Raw genomic sequence first — 26,604 nt, 5'->3', positions numbered from 1 at the left:
ATGAACTTATATTTACTAGTAAAAGTCACTAATCATGATTATGTTAAGTAAATTCCTGGCAGGAGTATCATGCAATTCATAGTTACGAATGCCTTGTCAATGCTTATGATTTTCAAAGAACTTAAAGATCTTTGATATGTATCTCTATCATACTGTTCATATAGGGAACTTGATAAGAATAATTTGATTGCGTCGCTGAGTCCAATTCAATGACCTTAAGAAAATCTGAGAGTTAATTTGTGCAGTTCTCAATTAATTTGGGGCATTGTTATTCATGGTTTATAGGAATAATAACTGGAAATCGATTTGTATGCATATGGTTTATGTATGGAGAAGAATCATCTAGCTAGTCTTTCACCCCCTTCATTCACCCCAATTTCGTATCAATTAGTTTGTTTTCTGCAAGTTACTTAGTTTTAGTTTAAATTTCATTCAAACATGTCCCCCGTTAGTATTTTGAGTCAAGTTAAGTTTAGAATTCGTCCAAATCACCCTTTAGTTCCTGTTTTGAGTCAATTTGTTTGTTTTGTGCTGTTTGGAGTCAGTCTGGTCAGTTTTGAGTCATTGGAGTCTAGTTTTGTATTTTTGAGTTAAATTTGTGTAGATTAGCATCCCTCCTAATCTCCAGCCTAGAACGATCCCTACTTGCTCATACTACAACTGTCTAAAAAGGGTTTAATTTGTGTGTTAGTTTTTACCACATCATTCCTCCCTCTTTTCCTCCTTTATCCTCCATCTCCACCGACCATCTTTCTTTCTTTTAATTTGGGCCACACACGTGGCTCCACCAGATTTTGCTCAAAAAATCTGGAGCATTCTGGAAATAAATCAATTTACAATTTTGCCCTAGACTTCATTCGTTAATATCTCTTTCGTTATAACTCCAAATCACGATCCGTTCACGTCCACGCGTTCGTAGCGACAAGTACTACGAGGATACGCCAAGAAAATGAACCTTACGTGACACGACACGGCAGTCAACAAATGTCAACACTTTGTCTCGAAGGGCATTTTCGTAAATTCACTTTTTTAAATCATAAAAATCTTAATAATTGGGGACGGGTTGTTACAGAACAAATAAGAGGGAATTTATGTAGTGATTAATAAATTCAATAAATAACAAGGATTGAATGACAATCTTTTTGGGCTAATTGAAGTTCTACATGTTGTCTTAATAATTTTAGATGAAAGTTTAACAAAATTAGTGCAAAATCATAAATTTGTTGTAGGACTAATTTACTCAACAATATAAAGGATAGAAAGAGGGTGTGCGGCAACAACAAGAGAAAAGAGAGAGATGTGTAATTGTGAGGTGTGTGTTATGCCACCCCATTGTGCCTTTATTTATAATAGTAGGGAAGGTAAATTCCTTACCCTAATAAGATTACAACTCCAATAGAATAATATCTAGCCTAAGAGATATGATAGAATCCAATAATGATACCCTAGATATGATAGGATTTACACGATTACTGTCACACCTTGATTCCGAGATAGTCCAAGATAGACACATGACGTCACTACATACCCTTTTACCCTTCATGCCGCGCCTCCGAGACATAAATAAAACACGAATCATTGTGTCAATAGTAGTAAATTTTCTTTTATCATGTGGTTGCATCTAACCTTTGTGTTAGACTGCCTATGTATCATAAGACGGGATCAAGTCAATAGTAGTTCACCAGTTCAATAAACTCCTATCACTACTACAAGACATGACTACATACATGTAATAACTACTAAAAACTGTATGCTTTCTTTGCATAGCTTGTCTAGGCATACGAGACATGTACATATAGCTTTAGAGCATGAATCATCAACTTGATTTTGGTTTCAGTATAGGCATGCATATAGATATTTATGTTTAATGGGACATCATTCTACCATTTAAGCAAACAACATGATACGTATAAAGGCGAAGTACTTAATCGAATGGTAATCACCCCAAATTGGATCTGTCAACTATTGGTATCTATACCAGCCATGATATTACTAACCAATATACTTTAGATATAATTGTAATAAACTACTATATGTTGGAAATGTGCCCTAAAACCAATCATGTGATGATGCTTTACGGACATTTCACATGTTGAACTAATCTAGTTTAATATAAAGGGCAAAGATTATTGTTTGAGCCGTCTCATATAAATGTTATATGCTTAAACGATAAAGTCCAAGGAATATGTGATTGGGAGAATGTAATCTAATGAAGTTAGATTCATGAGACCATTCTTTCGTAGACACATCCTAAATATTCCTGATCATAGGATTGCCAATTGGGCATTGACAGTCCGTCAAGATCGGTACGTGCTATGTCTTCTCTCAGGGAGAGTGACTAGTCTCGAGTCATTGGTGTGTGTGACATCAAGACAAGTACGTAGGTGCTCAGTAGAGAATGAGTTCACTGAACGCGATCAACGAAGAGTTCTCATACTCATGTCACATGAGAACTCATGGTTGGGATAATGCAAAGTAGTCCTTTGACCTGAGGCATCACAGTTGTCTTGTGGTTAAGTCCTTGATCTTTGATTATGTCAAAGTCACCCCATCGGGGTGTCCATGACATCGTTGGGGTTAAGCCACTTAGCCATGGAGGCAAGTGAATGCGCAACAAGGGATCTCTAACCTTCAAACTGTTTGAGGGAGAATACTCTATGATATGATTTAGAATCTCTGGCCAGAGTATGAATGAGATTTAGAAAAGTCGTTCTAAATCACATTCAAGGTAATCATATAAGCACACGAATCACATTGCATAGTAGACATGAATAAATGAGCTATCAAACCAAACAATGTGGTCAAGAGTATTGTATTAGAGAAAGACCGTATTGCATTTGTAATCCCAAACTGAATAGGTTTTCTCTACCTCTTCTGATTAGCTTGGGTAACCATGATATGCTGCAAGGTGTCACTCATGGTTTGTGGAAGCCCTAAACGTGTGTAATCACTAAAGGGAGAATTGAAAGTAAGTTTCAATTCACAATCGATATAAAATGGTTTTAATCGCCCACTGCCTCGCTAAAAGGAACCTAATGGATCGCACACCGTGTAAGGTGGAGATTGAAGAAACAATGGAGATGAGTAAGAATGATTAAATGGTTTAATCATTTATTTATGGCAAGGATTAATTAATATGTTAATTAATCAAACGAATAAGTTCGTTAAAGACCTCGGGATAGTTTTGGACATTAAGGCCCAATGGGCTTCGAACGTCAAGCCCATTGACTTAAGTTGTATGACAACTTAATGAATAATGATTCACAAAGGCCTAATTAGCCCAAAAATACCCTAGGGCCGGCCATGATGCTAAGGGTAGTGAACTTGGACTTATTTACAAGTTTGCCACTCAAATGAATAAATGTATAAATATGACTTTATAGCCTAAAATTCATTAGGGTTTTTTTTTGAGAAAATTGGAAAGAACATGTCTCTCCATTTCTCTCTAAAGAGGCCGGCCACCTTGGGGGTGCATCTTGCAATCCCACTACTCCAAGGTCACTCATTTCTTCTCCAATCTCTCCTTGGTGAAGAGACTTAGAGGTTCCCTATTTTAGGAACTTGGAGAAACCTATTCATCCATCCAAATCCATAGATTTAAGATGCAAGGAATGAAGGCCCTCTCTTTGGGTGATTAGCCTTTGCTTATGCAAAGAGGAATCTACAAAGGTATAAATTTCAACTCACTTTGTTTTGAGTTGAGTTTTGGTTCACCAATCTACTAGGCTTTGAATTTCATGGTTAATGTTTTGTTTTTAAGTGCATGCAAGCATGATTCCGCCTTTAATTGTTAATTGCATGCTTATTGATGTTGCTTAAATGAACATGTTTTCACAAAATCTTCCTTCACTATAAGCATACCCCTTTCAAATTGTATACCAAAATACAAAGCCAATAGTACATATAAAAGCAACAATATAACTATAATCTAATAATAACTAGCTAGACTAGTTATCTCTTATATATAAAGCCAGAGCCCAAATTTGGGGTCATGGCTTCGACAAAAATCATTAGGATCCTCAGCAAAAAAAAGTCAAAAGCAGCAAAGAAGAATGCATAAAATAATGCAAGGGTAATTTTATAATAATATTATCATAAAAAAATGCCCGACAACTTTGGTATGTTTCTAACTTTCAATCGGTTATTGGAATAGTCGAGCTCAATTGGGTTACCTTCCTTTTCTTCTGCTTCATTTCCTTTGCTATGTTTCTAACTTTCAATCGGCTTCGTCTGCCTCTGTTTCTCCTGGTTCTGCTGCTGCTGCTACTTCTTCTTCCTCCTTTGCTTGATATCTTATATGTGTGTACGAACAGATCTCCAAGCATTTGAGAAACCCACCAAAACTGAGTTTCCACAGTGACTGAGAGTTCTCCAGCCATGTCTCTGGTGCAAGGCAAATGGATCAAGGTTTGTTCCCTTTCACGAATTTCTTTTCAACTTCTGTTTAATTTAGATTATTAGCTTCATTTCAAGGATTAATTACTCAAAATTTGATGAAACCCTAATTGATTTCAAGGATTAATTACTCAAAATTTCATCGTCAAATGTTTATCCAATCTCTGTGTGGTGCATATATATTTAATTTTTTAATTTTATTTCTCTCTTCTTCTTTGTAATTTTTTAATTATAATCGGATACCAAGCAATCTTCTAGGATCTCAATGACTTTCTTCTCATACTCACCCAAGTCTGTATCCAAATAAAGTCCATTTCCGTTTCATTAAGATCGGTTCTGGAATCCATTATATCACCGTAAATTCTGTTTCTTTATTCAATTGTTGCAGATTAAGCTCTTCTCAAAAAATAAAAAAACTGTTGCAGATTAAGCTGCTCTTGGATTAAGCTGCTTTTGAATTAAGCTGGTTTGCAACGTTTTTATATTATATTTGTTCTGACTTTTGATCAATTTGAATAGGTCGATAAAGCTGTCGGTGATGATTGGAAATCGCTCTCGAGGCTGTGAGTAATTCTCTGCTTTGAATATTAAGTATTTAGGAGTGTAAATTTTAATTTATGAATGGGTTTTTTGTTTAAATTTTGTTTTTGTGATTTTGGGGGTTTTGTTTGTAGCTTCGGATTCCCAACATGCTGTTTAATTTTGTTTTGTTTTTGGCTTTAGGAAGTCGTGGTTTCAGCTATTAAGGGGCCAGCATAAGATAGAATGCACTGGATAGGGCAATACAAACCGATCAGGTGCACATTTTGCTCCCATTTGTGCGCAGTGTTCTTAACCACACAAAACGAAAAATCTACATTAAGATCTCTGATAATTTCTTCTCTATTGCAGAATTATGAGATTGGATTTGGAATTTAATTATTTCAATTTGTTTTTGTGGTTTATATTTCAAGGTCCGACCCAAACCAAATTCAGTTTCTGCATGAGTCATACAATGAAGCTCTGGGAGAGTCATTGAGCATAGATTAAGGCAAGAGACACGGGTTTCGGACAACCAATTCGGATTCATGTCAGGACGCTTAACTATGGAGGCAATCTATCTCTTATGAAGATTGATGGAAAGATATAGAGAGGGGAAAAAGGATTTACACATGGTCTTTATAGATTTGGAAAAAGCGTATGATATGGTCCCAAGAGACATTTGAAGGAAAAATTTTGTCCTAGCTAAGAACAAGTATGAACATTTGAATACACATGCAAGCTATTAACACTTTAAAGTAGGCATGCATCCAAAAACAATTCATAAAACCCATGACTTTCAAAGCCTAGTATATGGTGAACCAAAATAAACTCTTTAACAACATTAAAGAGAAGTAAAGATTTAATGATTCTTTACCCTTGAAGCTCATCCTTGTTTACACAAGGGATTCACCCAAGTGGAGGGCCTTCAAGTCACCGCCAAGCTCTTTGAATCCTCCTTGTGTTTTCCTCCCTTTAGTGCTCCTTTGATGATTTGAGGAAAAAGGATTTGTTCTCCAAAACACCAAAAGCTTGATGTCTCTAAGTTTCTTCACCAAGGTTGTATCTTGTGAAGATGAATTGGATGACTTAGAGAGATTTTAGATGCTAGTAAAAATCCTCTAAGTGACCGGCCTCTATGTAGAAAATGAGAGAAAATGTTTCACCCAATTTCTATTAGAAAACCCTAATGAGAAACAAAGCTATAAAGATGACTTTATACTTCATCTCTTAGGTTAGTGGCAAACTTGCAATTAAGCATAAATTCCCACTACCCTTGACATGGCCGGCCTCCTTTTGTTATTGGGCTAAATACCCATATTTGTTTTAGTTGTCATACAACTTAAACATAATGGGTCTAGTGGACCAAAACAATTTTGGACCCCGAAGCCCAAACTAACTTAAAAGCCCAATACGAACCTTTCGTATAATTAATTAACTAATTAATTAATCTTGACCATTCTTCAATTAAACCATTTAATTGCTTATCCATTTCATATAATTTCTTCACTAACATCCTTATGTGGTGTGCGATCCATTAGGTTCCAATTAGCGAGGCAGTGGGCGATGTTACTCTTAACGATCGATTGTGAATTGAAACCACATTTCAATTCTCCCTTAAGATTAGTGTTTGCTAATCTTCAGGGCTTCCACAAACCATGAGTGACACCTAGCAGTATATCATGGTTACACAAGCTAAGTAGAATTGGTTGGAGAACCTATCCAGTTACAACTACAATGCAATACGGTCCTTCTCTAATACAATACTCTTAATCACATTGTTTAAGTGATAGTTTGTTTCATGTCTACTATCCAATGTGATACTTTCCTATATGATTCCTTTGAATATGATTCGGAACAAACTTCCTAAGTCATATTCATATGCTTTGGCCAAAGACTTTAGAATCATATCTTAGAGTATTCTCCTTCCACCATGGAAGGTTAGAGATCCCTTGTTGTGCATTCATATGCCTACATGACTAGATAGCTTGACCCCAACAATGCCGTGGACAATCCGAAGGAATGCCGTTGACATGATCAAAGATCAAGGACCTAACCATTAGACATCTATGATGCCTCAGGTCAAAGGACTACTTTGCATATTGCAACTTTAGAGTTCATACATAACATGTATGTTTGAACTCTCTTTTGATCGACGTTCAGTGTACTCGATTACCTTTTCGAGCACCTATGTGTTTGTCTCAGTGTCCAACACCAAATGACTTGAGACTAGTTCAGAATGTAGTCATAAGGATTTTCATTCTTAGTTCTTTCGAATTAAGAGGTGCAACTCTATGTCATAGTCATAAAGTTCAAAACCATTCAACTGAGACGGTTTATAAATCCTTATCGACTACCTTGGAGCTTGAGGTATAGGAACTAGGTTGTTATATTTGTTGATTACTTTCTTGTCTCTCAAAGAACCTATTCTTTGAGTTCTATCTCTCGTTCATTTGCTTTTAGGCAAATCACATTGTAGGATTACAATGAACTACCCAACAAAACAACATTTGTTAGTTGGTTTATAGAAGCGATATCCAAAAGTTAATTTAAGGATATCCTACAAGATTGTTATCAAACAAATATTGCTTATAAGCACACAACCCCAAATCTTAACATGTTTTAAGATTTGTCTTTCTTTCCAACTACATCTTATGGAGTCATGAAAATATTGGAAGATCTTCTAATTTACAATCATATTGTTTTAGAAGTATATATCCTATATATGGGTAACAGATAACATCTAACGAACTAAATCTTATTCGAGTTCATTCTTCTCCTAATGGAGAAATACATTATCTTATGATGCTTATTTCCTTGATATCTTTCAAGGAAACTGTTCTAAAGTGTTACCTTATCTTGGATCAAATCTAAGGAGGTAAATACTTTAGACATCTTACTCATCAACTTACATTTCTTGAATTCTTTGAAACCTTTTGCAAAGTATTCGAACTTGTGTTTATTCAAAATAAACTATAGTCCAACCGAGAGTGATCTTCGGTGAATGTCATATAACATGAGTAGTATTATGTTTGTGGACAAGTGCCACTAACATCTAAGTGAATTAACCTCAACAACTTTGTGATTCTTTCTTCTTTCCAAAAGAATAAAGATTCGAACATTTCGCCTCTATACAATTTTAACAAGAAGGTATTGGATCCGGATCTAACGATCCAAAGCGTCCATCTATGACCAACTCGTAATTTAGGTTTTAGAGGTATCACAACTTTAGTTGGGATTAGTCACTACCTTGCAACGTTTTGGGTTTTAAGCATCATTATTTTCTAAACAGTTAAGACTACCATATTATCTCTACTATAGAGATAATTAATTAGATTACCATAATCCAATCATTGATTAATAAAGAACTTTGTTTTGTCAAACAAAACATTTATCCATTTCACATAGTGACGGAATTTAGTTCCTTAAAATTGGAATATAAAGACAATCTTTGGTTTTTCCAATTTCTTTGGTAGTTCATATGAGGAAGTAAGTACCATCTGCTTTCGCAGAGATCTACATTTGATTCACGTTTCGAATGTGAAGTACTTTCTCTTCTCTCATTAATCTTCTACTTCTTATTAGCCACACTTTTACAACGATTGTAAAACATAGTTACTAATACGGAATCAAGCATTCAAGTAGAAGAACCAACTGTTTTGAACTTTTCAAGAACAATTTACAACACCTTCGAAAGGTGTGTTCTTGACACTTGCAAACATTTCTTGCAAATACCCCTTCCAATGTCCATCCTTTCATAAAGAAAGTTTGTTCCCTTGGAATTAATTTTATCTTCTTCATTTGACTTCTCCTTTGACTACAATAATCATGGTCCCTAAACTCCCACTATCTCTCTTGAAACTTATTTCAATTGTGTTATACACATCAAACATTTTGGAGAGCATGTGTTTATTGTTCACTACATAGTTTACAATAAACTTAGTGAACCATTAGGATAGGGACATAAAGGTGAAGTCCTTGCCTAGTTTCCGTCTCGTTAAGTGGTTTATCACTTCAACACTCAATGATTCAAAATCATCATAAGTCCATGTTAATGGACTATTTTTGTCAACCAACCATTATGTTCTAAACATAATTACAAACCTTCAAGAGTTGTACAAGGCAACTCTCATTTCTTCATACAACAATTTGTAAGTGAAGAATCATGGCACATTAAGTGTCCATGCCTTTGTGCTCTCTTCTCAAGTTCTTTGTTCATTTAACAAAGAAACAAGCACTAGTGTTTGCATTGACTAAGGGTTGTTCAAAGCAACTCTTATTTCTTCATACAACGATTTGTAAGTGAAGAATTATGACATTAAAAGTGTTGTCCTTTTTATGATAGACCTTTTCTAACATATTCTTCTAATGATACATTATCAATAGGAAGATTGTGAGGAAGAGACTACTTATGTACATTTACAAGCCATTAAAGATAATCTATGGTTTTGTAGTACCAAGTCCGGAAACTAAACTTTCGGTTTTTATTTGTCAAGTGTTGGATAGCGTTTGCAAATATATTGGTAAACAAATACATAACGAATATAAATTGATTGATTTTAAGCCATTTGATTCGGGTCTTTAAATCAAATAGCACCACCCACTATTTTTGGCAAATTCCATATCCCTCATTGGAATTCGAGAGTTTTGGATGAAACTCCTAGTAGGTTATGGGAGGCTCACTATTACCAAGCCCACCTCACAATGATATGATATTGGCTAGCATTAATAATAATGAGAGAGTACGCTTACTCATTTGCAACTAATGCAAGTACCCATCTTATTTGGCCTCTAGAGAATGTAACCTCACAATGATATGATATTGGCTCCATTGCACTTAGTTAAGTCATTCCCACCATGCTTAGTTCATGAAGGGGTTCAAGAATAGCCTCACAATGATATGATATTGGCCATCCTCTTTGCTTACATCAACCTCATCATATGTGTATGGATTCCTCCTGAGTATAAGCATGCACTTTGTACTCCCCCATGATAGGGTGAAGCCGGTGTACAAGTCATAAACGATTGGATCCCACCACGGTGGAAGGCCTACGAAAGAGTGTTCTAAGCACTCTCACGCTTATCAACTTAATAATGGTTTGGTTGAGGGTTTTAGGTCTCATCACATATAATCATACATTTTAATCTCTATTAAAACAATTTTGGTCCTATTACAACTATTGGTCCATATGATTGTTTTAGTTGTATATAATACTCCCACTATACTTATAAAACGGTTTTTAAAGCAAGAGTATATGATACTACTAACATAAAATTTTGCATTCATTAGATGGACTATATAGTTGCCTTAGGGCCTTAGGATGATTATGAACCTTGGTTTAGATTCAACATGAGCCTTGTGTTGAATCTCGGTCTAGGGATGGAGATTGATTTTAGTTACGCGTTTAATCACATTAAGGCGTGTTGTCTTAGGGGCGTTGGACCCAACTACTTCATTTTCATGCATATCATATAAAGCAAGAAAGAAGTACTTCAAAGTAAAGGTGAGCTTATGCTCATTACAACATTTGCATAAAATAAATTACTTTAAATAATCGTTACAAACTTATATTCACATGTAGTGAAGGTCGCTTATAAACGATTGCGTTAAGTTCAATTCCTAGCATGAGTGACATGATGTCATAGTTGCAAGTGCTTTGTCAATGCTTATGATTTTCATTAAACGTAATGATCTTTGATTGTATCTCTATTATGATGTCATGTAGGGAGCTTTAGAAGAATGTTTTGGGTTGTCGAATGATGTCATCCAATCCAATAAAACAAGGAAAATCTGAGAGTTAACTAGTGATGTCATGGTTAATTTGGAGCATTGTTGTTCATAATTCAATGAAGTAGTAACTGGAAATCAAGTTGTTTGCATACATATCATGTGTGGAGAAAAAGCCTCTAGCTATCCCATCCATCATCTTATTTCTCAAATTTGTTTTACAATTTGTCTAGTTTTTCATACTTGTTTGTTTGTTTCAACTTCGTCCAAAACTCAATCCCCCTTTACTTTAGTGTGTCTAATTAGTTAGAATCTGTTTTAATTTGTGTTTTTAAATGTTTTGATTCAAGTAAAGGTCAATTTTCGTCCAAAGTCATTCCTAGTGTCTAGTTTAAGTTTATTGAGTTGTTTTAAGCTGTTTTGAGTATTTTAAATTTGCTTTGAGTCTTGTGAGTCTTGTTAAGTATTTTTAAGTTTAGTTTTATGTTTTTGAGTCAGTTTAGAGGTTATTAGCAAGCCCTCCTAATCCCCGGTCCAGAACGATCCCTACTTACATTCTTTACTACAATTGATAAAAGAGGGTTAAATTTGTGTGTTAAGATAATTTTCGCATCAAATACAAACAAAGCTTCATGTTGAAGCACCATTTCTCCATTACGACCATAGTTTCAGACATCAGTAGACCCAATATGAGCATAAAATATCAGAGATCCTTTTTTGTATTCTTTGCAAATTTGAAAGGTAGAAACCAATGGGGGTCTAAATCTTTAAAAAAAGATTTGGGGTCTGAATCTTTCTAGAAAAGAAAATTGGGGTCTGAATCTTTCTAGAAAGAAAATTGGGGTCTGAATCTAGATGAGTGTAGTAGTGACCTAATAGAATTTTAAGGCTTAATTTTCCTAATTACATAATTCTGAATAATAGGTACATACAATCCTTGTTACAAAAGGAAACAAAAATAAAGGACACAATATCCTTCCTAAAACATGACTAATAATTACAAAGTATTTACATTCCTTTTCTCCTAAATATTGACTTATTCCAATACTCCCCCTCATGTTGGAGCATAGATATTACTCATGCCTAACTGGACAAGTGAATCACTGAATCTTCTACTACACACGGCATAGGTAAGGATATCTACAAGTTGTTCTTTTGAATTCACAAACGGTATTGACACAATCTTCTATTGGAAATGTGCCCTAAAGTCAATCATAGGATGATACTTTACAGGCATTTCACATGTTAAACTAATATATTTTAATATAAGGGGCAAAGATTATTGTTTAAAGTTGTCTCATATAAATGTTATATGCTTAAACGATAAGTCCAACGAATATGTAATTGGGAGAATGTGATCTAAATAAGTTAGATTCATGAGACCACCATCTTTCGTATACATATCCTAAACGTTCCTAATCATATGATTGCTAATTGGGCATTGACAATCCATTAAGATCAGTACGTGCTATGTCTTCTCTTAGAGAGAGTGGCTGGTCTCAAGTCATTGGTGTGACTGACACCAAGACAAGCATGTAGGTGCTCAATAGAGAATGAGTCCACTGAACGCGATCAACAAGGAGTTCTTATACTCATGTCACATGAAAACTCATGGTTGGGATAATGCAAAGTAGTCATTTGACCTGAGGCATCATAGTTGTCTTATGGTTAGATCCTTGATCTTTGACTATGTCAAAGTCACTCTGTCAAAGGGTGTCCATGGCATAGTTGGGGTTAAGCCACTTAGTCATGGAGGCAAGTGAATGCACAACAAGGGATCTCTAACCTTCAAACCGTTTGAGGGAGAATACTCTATGATATGATTAAGAATCTCTGGTCAAAGTATGAATGAGATTTAAAAATTCGTTTCAAATCACATTCAAGGTAATCATATAAATAAGAGAATCTCATTGGATAGTAGACATGAATAAACTATCAAATCAAACAATGTGGTCAAGAGTATTGTATTAGAGAAAGACCGTATTGCATTGTAATCCCAAATTGAATAAGTTATCCACCTCTTTTTATTAGGTTGGGTAGCCATGACATACTGCTATGTGTCACTCATGGTTTGTGGAAGCCCTAAAGGTGAATAATCACTAAAGGGGGAATTGAAAAGTAAGGTTCAATTCACAATCGATTTGAAGAGTTCTAATCACCCACTGCCTCGCTAAAAGGAACCTAATGGATCGTGCACTAAGGTAGAGATTGAAGAAACAACAGAGATGAGTAAGGGTAATTAAATGGTTTAATTATTTATGGCTATGATTAATTAATATGTTAATTAATCAAACGAATAAGTTTGTTTTAGACATCCGGTTAGTTTTGGGCCTCAAGGCCCAATGAGCTTCGAATGTCAAGTCCAATAACTCAAGTTGTATGACAACTTAAAAACACAAAGGGCATGAAAGCCCAATGAACCCACATGGCCTGGCACAGAGAGTGTGAGGGAGAATTGGTTTTAATTTCAATTATGCCACTCAATGTAAGTGGCTATAGAAAGGAAATTATAACTCATTCCCTCATAAGGGTTTTCTAGAGAGAAAAGAGAAAAACACAAAAAGGCTCTCTCTTTTCTTAGGAGGCCGACCACCCTAGGAAGAATGGACTAGCATCCATTTCTTCTTAGGTCACTCATTTCTTTCTCAATGCTCTCCTTGGTGTGGAAACTTAGAGGTTCCCTTTCTTGGGAACTTGGAGAATCCATTCCTTCATCATATCCAAGAAGTCATGAAGCCAAGAAGTAAAGTTCCTCCATCCACATCCCTGGAGCCAAGGAGCAAGGAGACTAAGGAAAGAAGGCCCTCACATAAGTGAATATCCTTTGCCAAGCAAAGAGGTGTTTCAAAGGTATAAAAGTTTCTCAACTCTTTTCTTTAAGATTTGAGTTGAGTCTTGGTTCACCACAACTACTAGCCATTGAATTTCATGGGTAAAGTTTCGTTTATAAGTGCATACAAGCATTATTCCGTCTTTAATTGTTAATTGCATGCATAGATGCTAAAATGAACTTATTTTCACAAATTATTCCTTCATCTTCTTCTCTAGCTTTTCTTTGATAAAATGTTTATCAACCTCAAGATGCTTAGTCTTGTCATGATGTACTGGATTTTTGGCTATTTCTCTAGAAAACTTATTATCACAATACAATTTCATTGCCTCCTTCTGTTTAAAACCAAGACTCCAAAGTAACTTTCGTAGCCAAAGAATCTCACACACACCATGTGCCATACCCCTATACTCAGCTTCGACAGAAGACTGTGATATCACATTCTGCTTCTTGCTCCGCCACGTAACCAAATTACCTCCAACAAATGTAAAATACCCATATGTGGATCTTCTATCAGTCACATCACCTACCCAATCAGCATCAGTAAATCCCTCAATCCTCATATGTCCATGACATTCATACAAAATTCCTTTACCTGGAGCAGACTTCAAATATGCCAAGATTCTCATTACTACCACCATATGATCCATACTTGGTGAGTGTGCATAAACTGACTAACCACACTTACGACATAGGCAATATTTGGACGAGTGTGAAACACATAAATCAACCTCCCCACTAGTCTTTGATATCTACCTCTGTCAACCGGTTCCTAATCTGGATAAATCCCCAAATAATGTTTCTCTACGATAGAAGTGTCCACAGGCTTACATCCAGCATGCATGTTTCCTTTAATAAATCCATAGCATATTTACATTAAGACAAGAAAATACATTTAGATGATCGAGCAACTTCCATGCCAAGAAAATATTTCACATCTCCAAAATTCTTCATCTTGAACTCAGCGGCAAGGTTTTGTTCTAGCTTCATCATCTCTTCTGTATCATCACCTGTTATTATCAAGTCATCCACATAAATAATTAAGGTTGTCACTTTACCACTTCCCCATTTCACAAATAATGTATGATCCGAGTGACTTTGATAATACCCAATCCTCCTCATAACTTGAGTAAATCTACCAAACCATGCCCGAGGTGATTGCTTAAGTTTGTAGACTGACTTTCGCAACCTGCATACTCCTGTTTTCCCTCCGACATTGTACCCTGGAGGAAAATCCATATATACTTCTTCTTCCAAGTGCCCATGAAGAAAAGCATTTTTCACACCAAATTGTTTCAGTGGCCAATTCAAATTTGCAGCTAAAGAAATCAAAACTCATACTGTATTCATCTTCACTACTGGAGAAAAAGTCTCCTGATAATCAACACCCTAAGTTTGAGTATAACCCTTTGCTACTAACCTCGCTTTATACCTGTCTACCGATCCATCTGCCTTGTATTTAATCGTAAAGACCCATCTACACCCAACCGGTTTCTTTCCTTTAGGTAGCTCTGTTACCTCCCATGTATCATTCTTATGTAGTGCCATCATTTCCTCATCCATTGCAGCAACCCATTTAGGATCCTTTAAGGCCTTCTCAACTCAGGTTGGTGCTTGGATTGCTTCCACATTATTTACCCAGGCTTGATGTTCTAGTGCAAGGTTCGAGCATAACACATAATTAGCTATTGGATACTTCATTTTTTCCTCAGGAGAAAACCTGTTAGGAGGAACACCATGATTTTTCCTTGACAACAACTTATACATACTCATAATATTATCCGGATTAGTTACATGAGCATCAGTTGTACTTACCTCAGGAATATTCAGAGAAGACACATTGGGTGGCACTATTACTTGGTAGATTGTTAGCAAGAATCATCAATTGTTTCTGTGTTAGGCAACTGAACACTAGTCCAATTTTTGGCAGGCTGTTGCAGAGAACCCTTACTGTCTTCATTCTCAGCAGTGTCTTGCCGAGAGCCTTCACAATTTTTGTTTTCAACACACACTCCCCCTGAGCTACATATTACATTGTCTGGTATCTCCAACCACCCAAGATCACCACTAGTATTCTCCCCCTAGTGATCGGAAGGTGATGGAATTGAAGCATAAAAATACTCAGATTCTGAGAAAGTAACATCCATGGTCACATACATGTGGCAAGTTTCAGGGTGGTAGCTCTTATACCCTTTTTATGAAAGACACACCGGAGAGCACATGGATCTAATTTACTACGATGAATCTTGTGAATATGAACATAGGCTACACATCCAAACACACGACGAGTGAAAGTATTAATGGACACTATGAGAACAAATTCTGTCAACACTTGGAGAGGTGTACGAAGGTCCACAACCTGGGATGGCATATAGTTAATCACATACACGACATAGGTAACGGCTTCAGGCCAAAATTGTTTAGGCACGAAAGCACCAATAAGCAAGGCATGAGCAGTTTCCAAGATATGATGATTTTTTCTTTCATCAACCCCATTTTGTTGCGGAGTATGCGGACATGTAGTTTGATGAATAATTCCACGATCTTGTAGAAACCGGGATAACTCATAATTTATGTACTCTCAACCATTGTCAGAACGTAAAACTTTAATATCAGAGGAATATTGAGTTTTAATCATCTGTTGAAATAGACGAAACACATCACAAACCTCACTTTGATTTTTCAACACATACAGCCACGTCATACGAGTGCAATCATCCACTAAAGTAACAAACCACCTAATTCCTGAAGTAGTACTAACAGGGGAAGGCCCCCACATATCAGAGTGTACTAGCGCAAACGGAGAAGATCTTTTATTCATACTTGGAGGGAATGAAGCACGATGACTTTTGGCTAAAATACATACCTTACATTTCAATTCCGAGTTTTCAATACCACTGAACAAATCAGGTAATATATGTTTCAAATAACCAAATGATGCATGCCCTAAACGACGATGCAATAACAACACCTTCTGCAGATTACTATTACATGACGCATGAACCAAATTAGCTCTTCCAGGAACTACGTCATCCACATAATATAGCCCCTCTCTCTTAGTGCCACGCACAATGATCTCCTTCGTCTGAATATCCTGAAGCAAGCAAAATGAAGGATACATTAATACAACACAATCCAATTGTTCAATGACTTGAGGTATAGACAATAAGTGATAGGACAATAACGGAACCAATAAACAATTATGTAAGGGAAGAGAGGTGTAAGATACACTATTCCCGCTCCAACAAGAACATCAGTAGTACCATTGGCAGTTGCCACACACTTTCTATAAGGATCTTTCTATAAGGATCTTTCATCGACTGAAACAAAGTTCTATCATACATCATATGATCCGTTACACCGAAATCTAAAATCCAACTGGTATTGGTCGTTGTAATAACAAGTAAAAAAGGACAATCACAGGTACATGGCAATCACAACAACCCACTAATTACGGAACCACAAGCTGCAAGAACAAGCAAGCAGCACCCATTTCTCTTTCTTTTTTTTTAATTTTTTAATTTTTTATGACCGCAACAGCGACAATCCACTAATACGAACAACAATCCATGACACTTGTAGAACAACAATTTTAGTCAACTTTTACGATAATTAGCAGTAGCAATGGTAGGTAATACACATGGCACAACAAAACTAACTCCACCAAAGGACAATCTAGCAATAATTAGCAGTCCAAAAGAAAATCTCATATGCAAAAAAAAAAAAAAAAACCACCCGTATGCTGCAATCCAACAAGACCAGCAATACCCATTGCACGACAAAGATCAATTCACGACACCACCAGTAGAATTATACATAGTGCACAATTGCAGAAGCAAAACACTACACACGGCAGCAGCAAGATCACACTGCTGCAAATCCAATATACACGGCCTGATCGATTTCTGCAACAAGCAACGCAGGAAAAAGTCGACCGAACATAGCAGCGGAAGAAAATATTGTTTTACAGTTTCTAAGGTTACGACAAACTTGGCTCTGATGCCAAATAGAATTTTACTACTTAATTTTCCTGTATTCCATAATTCTGAATCAACGGTACATATAATCCTTGTTACAAAAGGAAACAAAAATAAAGGACACAACATTTGTCACAACCCGTCATGAAATAAATTTTTCGATGGTGTGAATTGTCTAGAATACCCTTGGACGTTGAGATGTTTTATGTATGATATGTTTTTTGTTGTGGTCCAATTCCTAATTTTCCTAGACTTTTGGAACTATTTAGGATTTAGGTTTTATTTTCTTTTGTTTTTGGTTGGCTGCAAACTGGACCACACACACTCACACACTCACACACCCATACCTATCCCGTTGACTCTCTCTCTCTCTCTCTCTCTCTCTCTCTCTCCTGCTCTCGACTTCCATCCATTGTCCGTACAAGTTGTACGGTCACTCTTTGAACTTAGCTCTCAAACCACGGATCGACGTCGAGGAGGTTGTTTTTGTGTTCCTTGTGAGCCCAAGAACACATCCATACCTTTAGTTCGACGTGAGAACTCGTAAAACCCGAGAACCCAGAACCTCAGATTTTGAGTACTATTCATGCACTCGTAATCATGAAGTTTTCAAGGAGTTTTAAGGTTATAGAGAGCCTTATAACATCTTCACGAAGCTCGGGGAGTAATTTTGAAGTGATTTGGACGTCGGGAAGCCCAGGTTTAGCGAGTTGCAGGTTTGGCCGAAATATCGAAGGTTTTTCAGGCAACTTTCCATTGGTTTTAGGTCCCCAAAGTTGTTTGAATATGTTCTTCTCATCTTAAGCTTCATTTTGGTACAAAATTCATGAATTTTGGTTGAAAATCGAAGAAGATATGAAGTTTTAAAATTTTTCCAGTTTCCGGCGATCACAGTGATGACCGGCACTGGACTCCGGCAAACCAAGGAAGAAGGAGGAGAATATTCCGTTAAAGTTGACGGAATATTCTGACGCCGTCAGCTAAACATAACGACATATTCTGATTTTTAACGGAATATTCCCTAACGCCGTTAGGGAATTCGTTTGATGTGTCAGGCATGTGCCTGCGCGTGGGCCGCGCATCTGGCCGTGCCTTGGCCGGCGCGTGAGGGCGCGTGGGGTCATGAAATTTTTTTCTAAAAATTTAAGGATGTTCCTGAGGTTGAGTAGGTTATGGTGGTATATTCAAATACCCCATTTGAGCATTGTATGAGAAGTTATTTCCTAGTTTTGTATATATGCTTTAAATAATGTTGATTCAGTTATTTCGCATATAGGTGAGACCTATCCTGAAGACGAGCACCATCAATCAAGGCTCGGGGGCTACGACCCTTCGACATATCAGTGAGTGGGCTTTTGGTTTTCCGTATATACCTATATACTTGAGATTTTTCCCAGCAAATGAATTTGAATGATTATACGTTTTGAAATGTCATGCAAAGTATCTGCCTATTTTATTTATGCATTATTAGTTGCATATATTTATGATTGGTGATGCGGACGCACATGTAAGTGTCAAGTAAGTTCATAAATTAAAGATATGAGATTACTTCAATTATGCGAGATATGATGTGATGTATTGAGAGCTCATAAACCTGCACCCGGTGTTAGTGCTCCCGCCAAGAGTTAGGGCACGGTCCTTCACGTGATGTTCACCTCCCGCACCATATGCTCACCTTGGATCCAAGTTAGGTGCACAGGCTTGTCGTACAGACCACTATAGGTGGTTTCGACTCGTAGGTGACCCACGATCATTCGCACAGTCTTCACGTGATCGTAGCACTAGAGCATGTTTATTTTACACCTAGTCTTGTCGTACAGACCACTTTAGGTGGTTCCGACTTGTGTGCAGGATTTGATATAGTTGAGATTGGTTATGAGCTATAGACTCAGCCGTACAGATTGAGTTAGAGGGATTCGGCTGATGCGATATCTAGCATTGATATATTTTGTCTGGATTACTTATGGCATTGCATTGAGATACTTTGGCATCGTATACTTCAATGGACTTTCATCTTGAGTATGATTTCTGATACATCATTTATTATTATTATTATTATCATTATTTTTCTGGGAAATTATACAGGTTTTACGGCGAGGGAACTTTTGAGAAATGAAATGATTTTGAAAAACTTTGTTTTTGCCCACTAACACTTTCTATTTTGCACCCCTCCAGGTTTTAGGTATAAGTGTTTTGGTGGCTCACGGGGAATTCGACGATGGTTCTGACAGAACATCTCAAATGTAGGATCACCTTTAGGTGTTGTGTAATTAGTACTTATCCAGTCGGACTGCACTTAGGCAAGTTATGCTCTGATTGTGTATTTCACATTTAATCTCGCACTTGCACCTTATCTTATCTAGTACTCTAGTTGATTTGGTTTTTATTTATTCGTAATTCCTTATCTCTCTATTGCTTCCGTACTGTGCACATGGTTACGTCACCCTCATGTGACGGCCAGCATGCCCTGATTCAGGTCGGGGTGTGTCAACATTCTTCCTAAAACATGACTCTAATAATTACAAAATATTTACATTCCTTTTCTCCTAAATGTTGACTTATTCCAATAGACCTATACCTATATTTTAATCAAGTACGTGGAGACCCAAATCACAAAACCCATTTTCCAGAAAAGTATCTTGAATAAAAAAAAAATACAAAACCCTCAAATCCTTGAACACGAATGTTAAAAGAAAAAAAGAGACAAAAGATTTGAGGTTTTCTTGCGAGTTCAGTATGGGTTAAAGGATTTGGGGTCTCTACATCATGAAAAAGATGTTGATTATCTTATCTAAATACAACCGGAGGAAAAAAAAAATCTAGAAATTGAGATTTACAATTTGAACCAATGAGTATTCACAAATCAATAAATCCATGCTCCAGAAAAGTACTGCTTGAAAATAAAAACCCAAATTCTTAAACTCATTCTCCAGATTGTCTAGAATCATCAAAATGATGAGAGGATTGGGGTTCGATTGAACCTCTCTCAATGGCTTTGCTACGCGTCTCCTTTGAGAGAGGCAGAGAAAGGGGCGAAAAAAAAAAAGAAAATTATAGCAGTGATCCTTTAATTTGAACCCAATTGGAGCAATGATAGGAGCATATTTATGCGACTTTGTTATCTTATTTCTTTGCATTTACTTCGTTCATTTCCATTTATTTTGATATTTTATGTTATTTTCGTATTATTGTAGGTCCAGTTGGTAAAGATGGCAATAAATGGCAAAATTGAGCAATTTGGAGCAGTTTTGGACTTGGATTGGATAGCATGAATGGATAGTTTATGGGATGGACGTTTTTTGTGTTTAAATGGTGCTAGATATGTGCTAAAATATGGAGGAATTAAAGTTGAGACTTGGAAGACAAGGAATTGCACAAGAAAGAGGAATCCTAGTTGGAGAGGAACCTCATCTTATATAATCTTATCTTATCCTATTTTATCCAGTCTTACCTTACCTTATCTCTAGTTGCAAAGAGGAGTCCTTATCACATTCCAACACTTCCTATCTGATTCTAGAAGTCCTAAAATAATTCAAATAGCCTAATCCTTTTCTCCCTAGGGTTTAGCCATGCCCTTCGCCCTATATATATACACATTGTTGCCGCAAATATCAGGAAGGAAGGGAGAGAGAGATTGTGCCGCAGCCTGCATCCAGAGAGAGATTGTGCCGCATATTGTCATTCAACCATTGGAGTTTTCAGAGTTCTTTCTACTCTTATTTAGTTTCAATGTTTTTTTTTAAATTGCTTTTCAATTATGATGAACATGTGTAACTAAGTTTATTTTTAGCTAGAGGTGAATTCGAAGCCATGATTATATGTTTTATATAAATTGATTACATCCAGTTATTGTTTCATAAAACATGAATGTGATTTACTTATCTGCTTTATAGAAAACTTATTCTTGTATGTTTATTAAGGATGCATACTTAGTTTGCATGCAGGGATTTGATGCTAGAATATAAGGGAATTTCATCTAATCGTTATGAACTTATATTTGTAAGTAGTAAAAGTCACTAGTCATGACTGAGTTAAGTAAATTCCTGGTAAGAGTATCATGCTTTTCGTAGTTACAAATGCTTTGTCAATACTTATGATTTTCACAGAACTTAATGATCTTTGAGATGTATCTCTATCATGCTTTTCATAGTTACGGAACTCAAGAAGAATAATTTGGTTGCGTCGCTAAGTCCAATTCAATGAACTTAGGAAAATCTCAGAGTTAATTAGTGTTATTCACAATTAATTTGGGGCATTGTCATTCATGGTTTATAGGAAGAATAACTGGAAATCGATTTGTAAACATATGTTTCATGTGTGGAAAAGAATCTTCTAGCTATCCTCTCACCCATATTTCATTCACAACTTAATTTATTTGCTGCCATTTACTTTAATTTTAATTAAATTCGTCCAAAATCTTCCTCTTCATTGTTTTGATGTTAGTTTAACTTAGTTTTTAGTTTTATAAGTTTAATTTGTGTTGATTAGCATCCCTTCTAATCATCGGAATAGAACGATCCATATTTACTCATACTACGATTGCATAATTTATAGGATTTAATTTGTGTATTAGTTTCTACCACATCAAGTAATGGTCATTCAATTAAAAATTCATGACAATTAGTCTCTTAACTCACCAAATTATGCAGCTATAGTTCTTTTTGTTAACTCCATCAGAATTCGGTCAAAATGACTCATGTTGGAAGAACCATTGCTACAATTGAGTTAAAGTTGAGGGATCATTGCTATAATTGAGTTAAAATTGAGAGACCATTGCTATAATTTGGTTAAAGTTGAGGGATCATTGCTATTATTTTTTTTTTCATCTAATTTTCTAAATTTGCCTCTTGATTCAGCCTCAAGTGCATGACACGTGACTCATTTTGACATAAGTTTTAACAAAGTTGACGAAAATGACCAAAACTACACGTTTTAATGAGTTAAGAGACCAATGGTCATGAATTTTTAGTTGAGAGATCATTACTCCAATTGAGTTAAAGTTGAGAGATCATTGCTACAATTTCCTCATAAAAAAAAAAGGGAATGGAAAAGAAAGCAATAAAGCATGGTTAAGTCCCACCTGCACAATCCCATTCAAAGAGATTGGACGGCAGCCCACATCATCCACATTTTTTTGGCTGAAATGGGGATCCCTCTCCTTAAAAGAGTTTGTGTGTGTGTGTGTAGTATATGCCCACACAAAGTATGTGAAATTTTTTATTTTTGTTTTTAAAATTGAAAGAGTGAGGAAGAGAGAGAACATGAGAGTAGGAAAAGAGGGATGACATTTATTTTTAATTTTTTAAAATTAGAAATGTTACAATCACTTATAGGTGAGGTTTAAACAAAAAAACAAAATTTTATTTTGTAAAATTACGTTACTACCCTTAACTTTTTTGTTGTGATAGAAGACTAAATAGTCTTTTCACAAAGAGGGTTATATATATATATATATATATATACACACACACACATAGGCCCTTTAAGGAAAGAGATCCCCATTTTTCAAGAAAAATGAGAACACTCTCTTGACCATTAAATTTGACTTATGAAATTCTGTTGTTAAGATTAAATTACAGACCACAGAATCTCAACCACATAATTTCATTAAAGTCAGATCTAATGGTCAAAAGAATGTTCCCATTTTTTTTGAAAAATAGGATCCCTTCCCTTAAAGGCTTCGTGTGTATGTATATATAAGTGCTTGAAAATAAAACCCAATGTAATCATGTCATACCTGTCTTGACTTGCTTAGCCTCTATAATTCTCAAGGTAAGTTTCTCCTATATTGAAAATTATTATACTAATTATTAAACTACCCAAAGTTCATAAATACAAAGGAAAAGACTTGAAAATCCCTTTGTTTGCTCAAATCGGCGGTTGAAAGTGTTAAAACAAGGCTCACGCACTGCCACACACCGGCCTGATTTGCCACGTGACGGCTGGAGCTGTCACGCATCGCCGCGTGCGGTCACGAGCTGGTCGTACACAATCACGAGCCTGCACAAGCCGGGCAGAATATTCAGTCAATGTTAATGGAATAAGTATCAGAATACCTGATGCCATTAGGAATATTCATCAGATTGATGGAATATGCTATCTTTTTCTTTGGGGAGTTTGTCCCAACGTCATCGTCGTCCGCTGTCTGGCTCGCCAGATTCTGGGAAATTTGGTCGAAAAAATTCCAAAAATCGATGAACTCCAAAAACTCATCTAAAATTCACGAAATTCACAACCTAGCCTAATTTGAGGGCGTATAATCCAAATATTACCTTAGTTTGGCCAAAAAGTGGTTAAAAATCTCGAAAAGGTTGGGAAATCTCCGCTCAAATTTGGAAGTCTCGTACCCCCTTAGATTTGAGCATGAGTTTGCTCGAAACTGAGCCTAGGGACGTTGGAAAGTTATCTGGTGGTCAAGATCCCGTCCAAAATCGACAAGAACAAGTCGGAAACTCGTCGGGTTTCTCTTCAGCTTTCGCCAGAGTTCTGCAGAGAGCTTCTTCCTTTGCTACATGTGTCAAAAGCTCGCCAACTTCAACATCTAGAACACGAATCTTGTACTACTCAATGAGATTAAACGATCTGAGGTCGTTAGGAGTCTTACCTTCATCGGAAAAACGGCGGGGCTCGTCGGAAAGTTGAACTCAACTGGGTTTAGGGCCCTCGGCTTTCTCTGGGAGTTTGGGAGTTTGAAAGGTACAGTTGTGTTGATTTTAGAGAAGAGTGTTTGCCGGTGGATATTTCTCTACAAAAATAGGGTTACTACAAATAGGATAACACCTAACAAAATGACAATTTAGATATTTTCCTAAATAAGAAACAATAACCGGAGTTCACGTGCAGACTCCAAATTCTAGAGAAATTCAGTCAAACCTATGTGAAATAAAATTATATTTTTCCCTCGAACTTAAAACGAGCGGTACCTCTTCGTTACAAGTCCTATTCTTGTACGGTTTGCCTTGGTAACGAATACTACAAGGATATGTAAGAAAGGAGATAAAATATGAAATGAGCTCAAAAGTACACATAAGCCTCTACTTATAGCCCACCATGGGCTTCTTTGGTAAATCTACAAATTCAAGGTAGAAATTACAACAAATTTAGGAACGGATCTGTAGACATCGAAATTTCGGTAAATAAATGTTGACCGATAAATCAAAGTTTCAACGCTCATGTATTACATAAATTTTACACGTAGCGTGTGTCTAAACAAAAAATCGAAATAAGTTGGAAAAGTCATCAAACAGGACACGTGTCAACACCTGGCAGAAACGACTTATTTCATCTGGGATATTATATTCAAAATTAGGCCTTGGAAAATTCTATAAATAGAAGCCAATTTCATTCATTTCAGGGGACTAATTCATATTACACCTTGAATCTCTGAAGCTCTGAAACTCCGAAGCTCTCAAGCATCCAAATCCCGAAGAATCAAGAAAGCCTTCTTCGTTCTTCGTTCATCGTTCCTCCAAGATCAAGTCCCGACGGCCCTTGGATCAACAATCATCCACCTTCAAGATTAAGCCCCAACGGCCCCTTTGAAGAATTTCCACCAATTCAAGATCAAGCCCTAAAGGTCCTTGAAGAACTTCCACCAATTCAAGATCAAGCCCCGATGGCCCTTGAAGAAAGTGTTCATCGTTCATCATCCGTTCATCCCGAAGAATCAAGAAAGCCTTCTTCGTTATTCGTTCTTCGTTCTTCGTTCATCGTTCTTCCAAGATCAAGCCCTGACGGCCCTTTGAAGAACTTCCACCAATTCAAGATCAAGCCCCAAAGGCCCTTGAAGAACTTCCACCAATTTAAGATCAAACCCCAAAAGCCCTTGAAGATCCGTTCATCACTGTTCTTCAAAGATCAAGCCCAAAAACCCCTTGAAGATCCGTTCATCACCGTTATTCAAGATCAAGCCTCAACGGCCCTTGAAGAAACACTCATCCTCAAGATCAAGCCCCAACGGCTCCTTGAAGATCCGCTCAAATCCACCTTCAAGATCAAGCCCACGGCCCTTGAAGAACGTTCATCCTTAGATCAAGCCCAACGACCCTTTGGATCAATCGCACATCCACAAATCAACACCTTACGGAGATCGAATCAGAGGATCAAATTTAAGAGAGATTGTAACCCAAAATCATCAAATACAAATATTATTTTGTGCACGTTGTTCTTGTCTCTTTCCTTTCAGGAAATTTTCGTGTTCACAAATTTGGCACGCCCAGTGGGACCATCTTTACCTCTCATCTCTTTCTCCGTTCAAGATATTTAAGCACACTTCCAAAATTAATGGCATCAAGGAAGGCTCAAACTGTTCCCGCAACCGGCGCAAAGAACAAGAGCATCCTCGTCACAAGTGGTGTCACTTTGGGCATTACGACTCGAAGCAAGACAAGAGCTACTTCTGCCGCCTCTTTCACCTCTGCATCAACTCTGCCAAGGGAACAAGAGCACCCAAAGCACGAGCCTGTGATCAACTTAGCCTCACTAAGGGCACCAAGGGGGGAAAGCCCAAGGAAATACTCCGAATCCATGCTCTCTGATGCCGATTCAAGCAGCAGTTCAGCCATGCAAGTCATGACCACTAAAGCAACTTCAATCGATGAGCAGCTGGCTCAAATGAATGAAGCAATCACAAGGCTAACCCGAACTGTGGAAGAAAAAAACTTGCAAATTGCAGCACTAGTCAACCGACTAGAAGTGCAGGACGGCGAGAAACCCAACCCAGAGGATGATCCACTAAAGGGAGGAGCTGGCAGAGAAGAGGAGCCTCCGGTGAAGAAAATCGATGTGAAGTCGGAGCCAGACCAAGCAACGGCACTCATGGGATCTCTTTCTATCTAGCAGCTGCAAGAGATGATCACCAACACCATCAAGGCACAGTACGAAGGGAGCTCTCATGCCTCCACGTTGTACTCGAAGCCTTACTCCAGGAAGATCGACGCCTTAAGGATGTCGAGGGGCTATCAACCACCGAAGTTCATGTAATTTGACGGAAAGGGAAACCCGAAGCAACATGTCGCACATTTCGTCGAAACCTGCAACAATGCAGGGACAGAGGGAGATTACCTCGCCAAGCAGTTTGTGCGCTCGTTAAAAGGAAACGCCTTTGAGTGGTACACGGACCTGGAGCCCGAGTCCATCAACAGCTGGGAACAGTT

At 37.0% G+C, this 26,604-nt stretch overlaps 2 long non-coding RNA genes across 5 annotated transcripts; one reads left to right on the top strand and one right to left on the bottom strand.

Moving 5' to 3' along the window:
• The first annotated feature begins 3,985 nt into the window (after positions 1-3,985).
• Positions 3,986-5,672, top strand: LOC103454646 (uncharacterized). 3 transcript variants are annotated; one of them, XR_532037.4, is made up of 5 exons: positions 3,986-4,118; positions 4,314-4,407; positions 4,915-4,958; positions 5,119-5,192; positions 5,349-5,672. It is a non-coding gene; the product is annotated as an uncharacterized lncRNA (long non-coding RNA). The 3 variants fall into 3 exon arrangements; XR_011574983.1 differs by having other exon boundaries at positions 4,032-4,072; XR_532036.4 differs by lacking the exon at positions 3,986-4,118 and having other exon boundaries at positions 4,134-4,407.
• A 17,508-nt stretch (positions 5,673-23,180) lies between these two features.
• Positions 23,181-24,222, bottom strand: LOC139190752 (uncharacterized). Of its 2 annotated transcripts, none has more exons than XR_011575120.1 (3): positions 24,054-24,222; positions 23,722-23,957; positions 23,181-23,609 (listed from the first exon to the last, which is right to left on the bottom strand). It is a non-coding gene; the product is annotated as an uncharacterized lncRNA (long non-coding RNA). The 2 variants fall into 2 exon arrangements; XR_011575121.1 differs by having other exon boundaries at positions 23,181-23,449; positions 24,054-24,183.
• Between the last annotated feature and the right edge of the window lie 2,382 nt (positions 24,223-26,604).

This window comes from Malus domestica, chromosome 13, assembly GCF_042453785.1.
Source record: "Malus domestica chromosome 13, GDT2T_hap1".
Classification (NCBI taxonomy): domain Eukaryota; kingdom Viridiplantae; phylum Streptophyta; class Magnoliopsida; order Rosales; family Rosaceae; genus Malus; species Malus domestica.
This window is presented reverse-complemented; position numbering and strand designations above follow the sequence as displayed.